This window comes from Sceloporus undulatus, chromosome 4, assembly GCF_019175285.1.
Source record: "Sceloporus undulatus isolate JIND9_A2432 ecotype Alabama chromosome 4, SceUnd_v1.1, whole genome shotgun sequence".
NCBI lineage: Eukaryota > Metazoa > Chordata > Lepidosauria > Squamata > Phrynosomatidae > Sceloporus > Sceloporus undulatus.
Genome location: NC_056525.1, coordinates 244670836 through 244681739, shown reverse-complemented (window position 1 = coordinate 244681739; position 10904 = coordinate 244670836). Strand labels below are relative to the sequence as shown.

General features: G+C 41.5%; 1 protein-coding gene across 1 annotated transcript in view; it reads left to right on the top strand.

Moving 5' to 3' along the window:
* The first annotated feature begins 564 nt into the window (after positions 1-564).
* Positions 565-10904, top strand: part of GPR20 (G protein-coupled receptor 20) — a 49023-nt gene continuing 38683 nt past the window's right edge. The window contains exon 1 of the mRNA XM_042464549.1: positions 565-647. The gene's annotated coding sequence lies outside the window, so the exon portion shown is untranslated. The remainder of the gene's footprint in view (positions 648-10904) is intronic.

Below are 10904 nucleotides of genomic sequence, written 5' to 3'. Positions count from 1 at the left end.
TTTTAATGATAACAAAAATAATAAAGATATGTTTTTTCAAAAATAAAGTTGTGCATTGTAGCCCTGATGCAAGATCTAGGGGCAAGGTTTTTGCAGAAATGAATTTTTCACCAAAAAAGTTGCATGATGTAAAAAAAAAAAAAAAACCCACTATCAAAAATGTGTAAAAATACCTTTTAGAATCCCACTCTGGTGGCAAAAACATTTTCATATTATTCACTCTTTCATGTAAAAAAACCAACTGAAGATTTGCATCCCCCTCCCAAAGGGAATGTGTCCAGCAAGCCCCCAGCAAACCTCTTTTGCTTTTCCAATGCAAGATAGAGAGATGTGTAATAGAGAAATAAAACACATGCACAGGGCATTACACACACTATTTACTGGCAAGACGCCCCCACACACGCTCCAACATCTCCCAGTCACAAAGACAGTTTCTAAAGCCGGCATATTTATACCTCCCTTCCTGCCTTTTGCCAAAGTTCTTTTGGATGCTTGAAAAAGCACTCTGACGTCAATGTCAAAGTAAACCAAAGAAGTCTGGCTGCTGGAGCATCGGAGTTAGCACTCGGATGGAGTAAGAGAACTGCTGGCTGACTCTGGGATCTGGAAGCAAAAGCTGGGCTTTCTCAACTGAGCACAAGAGTCAGGTAAGGATGAGGCTGTTCTTTGGACAGAGCAAAAGAGTACAGAAGATTGTTTGTGTGAGCAAAGGAAGGCTTCTCCTCTCTTTCTTTTAAAGGTCAGGTAAGGCCAGTGTGGCATGGTGGTTTGGATACTGGACTATGACTCTGGAAACCAGGTTTGATTCCCAGTTTAGCTATGAAACCTACTGGGTGACCTTCAGCAAGTCGCATACTCTCAGCCTCAGGGGAAGGCAATGGCAAACTTTTTCTGAACAAATCGGTCCAAGAAAATCCCATGATAGCTTTGTCTTAGGGTTGCTGTAAGTTGGAAATGAGGCATACAGTACAACAACAACAAAATAGTCTAAAGGCATCTGATCCCATCTGATCTTGGATGCAAAGCAGGGTCAGCCCTAGTTAGTACTTGGATGGGAGACCACCAGCAAACACTAGATGCTGTAGGTTATATTTCAGAGGGAGGAACTGGCAAAACCACCTCTGAGTATCCCTTGCCTAAGAAGACCCAATGAAGTGCATGGGGTTGCCATAAGTCAATAGGTGACTTGAAGGCATGTACACACATACACAAAGTGACTGTAGAAAGGTATTTACATCATTGGTGTGCAGACAACAACCAAGCTGGTGTGAATCCATTAAATGTTTTGTGCGTGTGTGTGTGTGTAGACGGACATACTTTTAGTAGAGTGGTGAGATTTACAGAAGACCAAGAGAGCTGTTGGAGATCAATCATATCATAATGAGAAATGCCCTAAGATCTGGTGGAATGGTGACTTGGATATCTTAAGAGCATGCTTCTCATGGGGTGCTTAAAATTGTGAGATAGATAACAAAGCTAAAATTAGCTGCTATTATTATTATTATTATCATTGGCAAAAAATGTTTAGAAACATTGGGCAATTTTTTGATGAGCGAAATTTGACCAACACTATTATAGGGTTAAACCTTTTGTCGAAGGAGGGTTAATAATGTAATAATCAATGTCAGGTGGGGAAATAGCCACAAGAGTATTTGTCTGTGATCTTCTTTTTGGAATGCAGAAAGGGAGATTGGGGAAAGTTGCTGCTGGCAATTTCTCTGAGATCAACAACACGGCAAGAAATGCAACCCTAGATATGTGTGAGGAGCTGAGTGCACTATAGTTTTTGATGTCATCTAGTCTCAAGGGAGGTTGTCCTAAACATTTGGTTAACTCCAGAAACAGTCTACATCATTGTCATAGGCTGTGGTGGCCATGTGCTTTTTGTTAAACTAATAGAAGTACACAGGCAGAGACAGAAGGAAACAGGGGGAAGGAGAGGATTTTAAATTGATTAATCAACGTTCTTGTTTGCATGCTGGGGAATTAGAAGGTAGATAAAATCATTCATAAATAAATAAATGGCACCCTGCCCCATGTATTGAAAGAACATGCAAATAAGTCATACACTGCTGACATATCTGGCAGATACACCATTCTCCCCTTTGCCATCCACATGCTGTATGAAAGTCTGACTTTTCCACACAAAGGGGAATACAAGTGCACCCCACCCCTTTTGATGTGCCTGGTATGCATTACCTGTGAGGATTGGGCATAGAATTTGCAGCATAGAGAAAGGGTACCCCATAAAGGCCTCCAACTCCCCCCCTCACAAAAAAAAAAATCTGGCACATGGAGAGGTCCATTTGAATTACGCCCATGGTTGTGCCTTAGCTCTGTCCACATTTAGATTCCAAGGAGCACCATTCAATGCATGTTGATGAACTGTTAACTGAGGCTGTATCTGCACTGCAGAAATAATGCAGTTTGACACCGCTTTAACTGCCATGGCTCAAGGTTACAGAATTCTGAGATTTGAAGCTTTGTGACATGTTTAGACTTCTATGTCAGAGAGCTCTGGTGCTGCAACAAACAGCAAATCCTAGGATTCCATAGGGTGGAACCATGGCAGTTAAAGCAGTATCAAACTGCATTATTTCTGCAGTACAGATGGAGCCTGAGATTGTGTTGTAAAGTGATAGAGATTACATTTCAGTTACCAGTTCCCAGTAGCAAAATGGGCCCCAGGGAGCCCCCATTGCACAGCCCAGGTTCCTAACCATTGGTTCCAACTGCAAATGAATACACTGAATGTGGCCATAGAGGTTTTCTTGGACAAGGTGAAAAAACATGATGGCATCATGATTCCATTCCATTCCATGTAGAAAAAGCTGACAGACCAGAACTCTCTTCTCCAGCACTTTCCCACCAATTCCAAGCTCTACTACCTGTGATGTCTGCCTCCCTCTGGCCAGTGGTAGGAATGACACTATAATGACACTTGTGACCTAGTTGAGAGGAGAAAAATCGATAAATAGAGCCCATGTGCTCAGTCATTTGTATCGACATCTCAACTCACATGAAAAATTACCCAGATCATAGGTGTGCAGGGATAGTTCCATTCCTCCACCATGTAATGGGATATGTACTATATACAAAGCAGCTCTTCAGGTACTGCCAGAGCTTAAGAAAGTTACTTTTAGGGCTCTGGTTCCCAGAATTCCCTAGTGGCCATGCTGGTTGATTGGTTCTGGACATTGTTCCTGCTCCTAGGCACTATCTGACCCCTGCCATAATTTCGGAAAACAGTAAAATGCATGTTAAAAAAAAACTGCTTATGAAAGAGATCTGGCATATACAGAAGAATGTAAAAATGAAGCAGTTGGAAGCTTTAATAGATGCCAGTATTTCTTTAAAAAAATATTTTACACTTCCCACTTCCCTGAAAAGTGAGATATTTCAGGCAATACGCCAATTAACAAAGTTTCTGACAAAGAATCTCTTTTTTTTTTACAAAATCTTCGTATGCTTGCTCAGCCGCCTCTTTTCTCCTGGTCATCTATCTATCTGGAAATTATTTAGCAGCATCAACACTGAAAGGATGATGAAGGAGGGCTGGACAAACACCTTCAGTGTCAGGTTGCAGCAGTGTGTATGCAATAATCAATATAATAAAACTTGAACTGGGTAAGAATGGGATTCTGCTCTAGTCCATCCGACTGTAGCGATGCACACCTGCCTACAACAAGCAACGTAAAAGGCATCTGCCTCCAGAATCCCTGAGCATGCATGAATAGCAATACAGAAAGAAATGGAGAGACCATCCTGCCTCTCCATGTACTTCTCAGCATGTTTTTAAAAAGTGCATAAGCCTGTATATTTGGCCATCAAAAAAAAGAAAAGAAATTATTTAAAAAGTGAATGCTGGCGAAAGAAAAAGTCATCCCTGGATGCATTTTGGAAGAGGCCTTCAAGTGGTCTCAAGAAGATCCCAAATGTTTTTGTTTACTTATGCACAGTTTACCCAATATGCTTGGTCCATTTCTCCTTGTTGCGCTGTGCTTTCAAGTCATTTCTGACTTCTGCTGACCCAAGACATGAGCTTATCATGGGATTTTTGTTGGGGTGGTGAAACAGAACATACCCTGACAATTTTCTTGGCACGATTTCTTCAGAAGAGGTTTCTTTTTGCCTTCCTCTGAGGATGAGAGAGCATGACTTGCCAAAGGCCACACAGTCAGTTTCTGTGGCCAAGTGGGGATTCGAATCCTATGCTGCCAATCTTGATTCATTTTGTTTTGAGTGAAAAATATCTTGAACCATGTGGAATTGCTCTTCTTTTTTTGAGGTGTAGGAATCTATCCATATTATCTCCATGTTATTTCTACCTCTGGTATTTCTAAATAAATAATAAATAAAACTTTTGTTTATACCCCGCTTTTTGTTAAAACTTCTGTTAGAGAAGTAACACACAGGATCATGTCATGTTAACTGAGCTATATCTGCACTACACAGCACTGGAAACTTATGATTTTTTGTTACTCATACTTAATTTACAAAATCCAATTGGAAATTTGCAGATTGCTAAAAACAAGAGGACACACAAGGTGGATCTGCTCCACTTAGGAATATATTTGGCACTGCAGGGATGGAGGGTTTGCAGCTGGGTGACTTTTTTAAACCACCAAATGGAAGAGGAATCAACAAAAACCTGGCTTGACCCAAGAGGTGCATTGCATAATGCGCTGCAGTACAAATGAAATGATTGTCGGAAACAATATGTAACTAACAGGAATTTGAAGAAATCCTGCTTTTTTTCCCCTTTGAGGCTCAGTAATATAAATTTTCTAACATCAAAACTGATTAAACATTTCACATACACTGTTTATCTTATCTTTGGGAAAAATGGGGGAATCATATACCACATCTGTACTGCAGAAATAATGGAATTTGACACCGCTTTAACTGCCATGGCTCAGTGCTATGGAATCCTGGGATCTGTAATTTGTTATGGCACCAGAATTATCTGAGAATCAAGGATAAATATCTCACAAAACTACAGATCCCAGGATTCCATAGCATTGAGCTATGGTAGAAAAGGTGGTGTCAAATTGCATTATTTCTGCAGTGCAGATGGAGCCAGAGATCGAGAGATCGAGAGAGAGAGAAGTCCCCACACAATTAAAACACTTCATTCCACTTTAAACAGGGTGCAATCTAAATGTGAGCAGAGCATGGTTCACACTACATTTGCCTCGATCGCATTTTCATGTTGTAAAATATTGCACTTTCTGTTCACGTTTACTAATGAATTGATTCAAAATGGACCCCCTTTAGCTGGCCAGCAAACTTAAAGGGCAAATTTAAATCTATTCTGATCTGCATCCCATTCACACTTGTACTGAACTGATTTACTGGAAAAATGATAATCAAAAAGAAGCATGTTAAATGGGTCTAGTGCAGCCCTCCCTTGCCAAACCGCTTCAGCGATTCAGCTCAAGTGCGAACAAGGGTCATTTAAACCATTTCAAATCTTTTAGAAAACCAGTTTATAATGTAGTGGGAATGAGGCCACACACTCATTCTGCTTTAACTGCCATAGCTGCTTCCTATGGAACCCTGGGTTTATAGTTTGCTGGGGCACTAGAGCTTTCTGGTTGAGAATTCTCAGTGCTGCTCCCTAAAGTGCCAGTCCCAGGATTCCATAGGATATTGGCATGGCAGTTAAAGTGGATTCATAATGCCACAGTGGTTTAGTGTGAAAGGACCCAAAGAGAGAGGAAGGAAAGAAGGAAGGTGTAAAAATGGGATGGATAGATATATAAATAGGTGGATGTGGAAGGGAATAGTTGTGGCCCCAACCACTTTTTTCCTCTATTCCACCCACGTTGGGCAACTATGTACCAGCTTTGGAAACTTCAGCTCATTCAAAACATGGCAGCTAAATTAGTTATTGGTACATCTAGGAGTGAGCACATCACACCAATAGTAAAATCCTTCCACTGGCTGTCAGTTAGTTTCCAGATAAAGTACAAAGTGGGGATTATTGCCTTTAAAGCCCTACATGGTTGGGTCCAGGTTATCTCAAGGATCACCTTCTCCTGCATAATCTTCCTCATACACTCTGGTCCTATTGGAGGCATCTACTTCTGACATCCAAAACTAGGCTGACTGTTACCCAGAAGACATTTTCTTTGGCCGCCCCAAGACTGTGGAATGACCTGCTGGAAGAGATTTGTCAACTCGAGATACTGTCTGAGTTTAATTTAGCAGTAAAGACCAGCCCTTTCCAGCAGCCCTATCTAGATTATTTTTAAATAATTTTATGATTTTCAAGTATTTGTTGATAGATTTTAATAAGTATTGGTTTCATAGGCCTTTATAAATATTTTGGTGTGGCATAGTGGTTCAAGCATTGGACTACAATGCTGGTAACCAGGGTGCAAATCCCAGCTTGGCCATGAAACCCACTTGGTAACCTTGAGCAAGTCACACCCTGTCAGCCTCAGAAAATGGCAATGGCAAAACCCATCTGAAGAAACTTGACAATAAACCCCCATGATAAGTTTGCCTTAGGGTCACCATAAGTTGCAAATGACTTGAAGGAACACAACAAAGAACAAAGTATGTATAAAACATGTATATGGTTTTATATGTGTTGTGATATTTGTTGTTGTTCTCTGTCTCAATCCACAGGGAGAGGCAAGTAAGAAATAAATAAATTGTTGTTGTTGTTAATTATCGTCTCTGTCCTGCAACAGCTTTCCCCAGAAAGAAATCTGCCTAAAGAGGAAAAACATTTTCCCTCTACTGATCTAGGCTACAAATAAAAACTCCTTCAAAGAAAACATTACTGTTCCTATCAGTTCTTAGGAGTGAGTGGGGTACTGGATTTAGGTTAACCCAAGCATCACCTTCATTCCCAAATTGTTGACATTTACCGCTTTTCTAAAAGAGTGGCATATGCGTCAGGGTCTGTTTCTTTAATCTATTTAATCATTTTTTAAAATGCATATTCTGCTTCTTTTCTTTTCTTTGAGCCATTCTCATGGATGGCAACATGTCTTTGCATTGCTTCAGTGTACATTTAACTTAGCTGTCACTTGAAGTGTTTGAAAATCATGAAATAAATAGTTTAGAAAGAAATCAATCTCCTGGACAGTTTTTCCAAGATGATCTGGAAGATTTCTGGGAAGACTTGCGTGTTTTACTACATGAAAGTTGTAGCGGGCTGGAAAAGGTTTGCTATCTCTACAGTCATGAAACATAAATTGGCCAGTCTAGACTAATTCACACAAACACCCTTTCACGACATTTCCCTGAAGCCGATAGTGATGCAATTCAAAGTGCCAATATGTCTTGACTAAGAAGTGTATTAGTAAGGTTGCCAAGTCAGCATGATCCTAGGACCTGACACCTTGGAAAGACCCCTTGGGATATCAGCATGACACATTATCAAGCACTGACCACATTTGAACTGCACATGGCATTCAAATAAAAGTACAGTGATCTGCTGGGGTTTGGTTCCATGATCCACCGTGGATACAAAATCCATGGATGCTCAAGCCCCGTTACAAATAAAAGGGCAAAATCAAGGTTTTCTTTTTAGAATTTATTTTTAAACAAATATTTTCAAGCTGTGAATGGTTGGATCCATGGATACAGAATCCTTCTGACCTTGGCTATGGAGTGCCAACTGTGCCAACATACCTTCATGGATGGTCACACTGCATTACATGCAATGGGGTAGTAAAATGGTGTCCCTTACATAAAATCAAACTTTGCTTTTTGGAATTTTTATTTTTAAATATTTTCAACGAATGGATGGTTGAATATGTGGATACAGATTCCATGAGTACAGAGGGCTAACTGTACCAACATATCTTCTGTCATCTTTCTCATTCTATAAGGAAGAAAAGCCATGATAAATAGTTCTGGGGAGGGATCTGTAGTTCACTAGTAGAGCACACACCTTATAATAATAATAATAATAATAATAATAATAATAAAAATGTATTTCTATACCATCCTTCTAAAAATCAGGGCGGTGTACAACAAGAAAATCCATACAATTAAACATATTAAAATACATTAAAACATTGCAATAAAAACAAGCAAACTCATGCCAGCTCAACCAGCTGACGACGGAGGGGTGAGAAAATATACCGGGGGATAGAGTCAGGGGTTAGCCTGCTCAAAAAGATATGTTTTCAACCCCTTCTTAAATTGGGCCAGGGAGGTGGCCGAGCAGAGCTCAACAGGCAGCGAGTTCCAGAGGTTGGGGGCCAATGTGGTAAAGGCCCTCCTGGTGGTAGTAACTAGTCTAGCCTTTGGAACTCTTAATAATTGCTGCCCAGTTGATCTGAGTGTGAGGGGCAGATTGTACGGAGAGAGGCGGTCCTCCAGGTACCCTGGGCCCAAGCCATTTAGGGCTTTATAGGTAATAACCAACACCTTGTATTGCGCCCAGAAGCAAATAGGCAGCCAATGAAGGTCTTTAAGCACAGGTGTTATATGACTGGCCCTGGAAGTACCAGTGACCAGTCTGGCTGCCATATTCTGCACTAGTTGCAGCTTCCGGGTATGATACAAGGGTTGCCCCATGTAGAGCGCATTACAGAAATCCAATCGAGAGGTTACCAGAGCGTGTACTACAGTTTCAAGGTCCCTCTGGTCCAGGTAGGGACGCAGCTGGCGTATCAGCCGAAGCTGATAGCAGGTGCTCTTGACCGTCGCATCCACCTGAGAAGTAAGATGGAGCGACGAGTCAATAAGCACCCCCAGACTGCGTACTGAGTCTTTCACAGGAAGCGTGATCCCGTTCAGGACAGGTGGAACCACCGCCATCCCCGGGCCGGGAGAACCTATCACGAGTACTTCCGTTTTCTCTGGATTAGGCTGAGTCTGTTTTCCCTCATCCAGCCCATTACCGATTCCAGACAAGTCACGAGAGGAGAGATGCCATCCCTGGTCACTGCATCAGTCGGAGAGATAGAGAAAATTATTTGGGTGTCATCAGCGTACCTTGTATGGGGAAGGTCTTAGATGCAGTTTTTGGCATCTCCTATTAGGAGTACCCTCGGGCAGAAGATCAGGTGGGGACAAAATATGGCTCTTCTAATGTTGCAGGTCTGTAACTTCCAGCAGCCCTAACTCTTTTAGCCAATGGTGAGGAATGCTGGAAGTTTCAGTCCAACAACTTCTGAGTGGTCCATATTTTGCCCATCTTGTAGTAGATGGGGGGGGGAGCACTAACTGAGAACCACAGTCAATCAGAATGGAAAATCCTTTGTCCTCTCTGTTATGTATTATGTATTTCATTTGCAGGTTAAAAACAAAAGTATGAAAAGATACTTTTGGGGAGAATTCTAGGAGTTATGCTCTTTAAAAGTCACTTTTCCAAACTCTGATAAAGTTATGTCATGAAGCATTGCAGAAATTTAAATATTACACTGGTCTGAGTTTGTTTCAAACTTGTATGGATGCTAGTTGAGTGTCTTCCATATTCTGTTGCCATTCTTCATTGTTGCTTTGATCAGTTCTTTCTAGCAGTAGAGAAGTGAGTAATGCATTTTATAAATAAATAACATAGCCATGCAAGAAGCATGAGAGTATTCCCAAAATACACACACATACATTCTGGCGTTCTGATATGTTTCTCTCCTGTGACTAAGTGCAGGTTCACTTAAAAGCATGAGCATGGTGACTTAACACATTCCATAGCTGAGTCGGCTGCTGAATGTAGTGTTAAAAGAAATTGAATTGTTTTCCCACGGGATAAGCTTCTGATGTGGGATTGTGACACATTCACACCCATGAGTCATCCCTTGATGCTGCGATCATCATGAGCAAATGAAGCAGCTACTAAGGTGTTAATAGCAGTGCCTGGAACTAACTAATTGAAATCAGTTATGCTAGCAATTAAGTTAGAGGTTATCTAACAAATTGTTATTGTTGTGTGTCTTCAAGTTATTTCTGACTTATGGCAACTTTAAGGAGCTTATTGCATGCACATTTAACTCACTTGCATCCTAATGGGATGCAGCCAGGACGCGGGATGCACCATCGATTCTGCTGGCCGAGTACAACCCAGCTGCATCCTGGGTCCCAGGCATGCTTCAGAGGCTGCTTTTCAAAGCCAGGAGTTTTCCTACTTGAAAAAGCAGCCTCTGAAGCACTCCTGGGGTCCGAATGCAGCCGGGCCGGCGGAATCAGCAGTGAATTACATGTGATAATTCCTGCCTGCATCCCGTGCCCCAACTTAAATTTCCATGCGATAACCTCCTTTTACCATGGTATATTTCTACAGAGGGGGTTTGCTATTGCTGTCCTCAGAGCCAAGGAGAGTGTGACCTGCCCCACGTCACCCAGTGAATTTCCATGACCAAGATGGGATTTGAACCCTGGACTCCAGAGTCATATTCCAGCACTCAAACCACTACACCATGCTCTAACAAAAAAGGACAGTTTAATTAAACTTACTTTTAAACTTCTTTGATTATATCCTGCCTTAGCACTAAAGCCTCAAGGCAATTAAGGGCCTGAACAGACAGGCCAAAATAAAGCTGCTTTGGGTCACTTTGGAGGTGTGCTGTTTAAATGATGCATGTGTCCTAAGAGGATGGAAGCCATGCCAAAGCACACTAAGGGCTGGAGCACAGCTTTGGTGCAGCTTCTGGACTCTTAAGATGTGTGTGTCATTTAAACAGCATACCTTCAAAGTGACTCGAAGCAGCTGTTCGGGCCCTAAGTATAAATGTTATGGGGGGGTCCCCAATTTTTTTTAAAAAGCACCCTCAAAGCCCCATTTTGAAAACCAGCCTCACAACAATCAAGAAAAAGAGATCCACGTTTGGGAGCTACCACAAAGGAGTCCCTTTCAGCAGCTGCCAGCCTAATAAGTCTCAGATCATGGCAAAGAGACACTGAAACAGGACACCAAAGGAGATCTAAAGAAGCAAGCA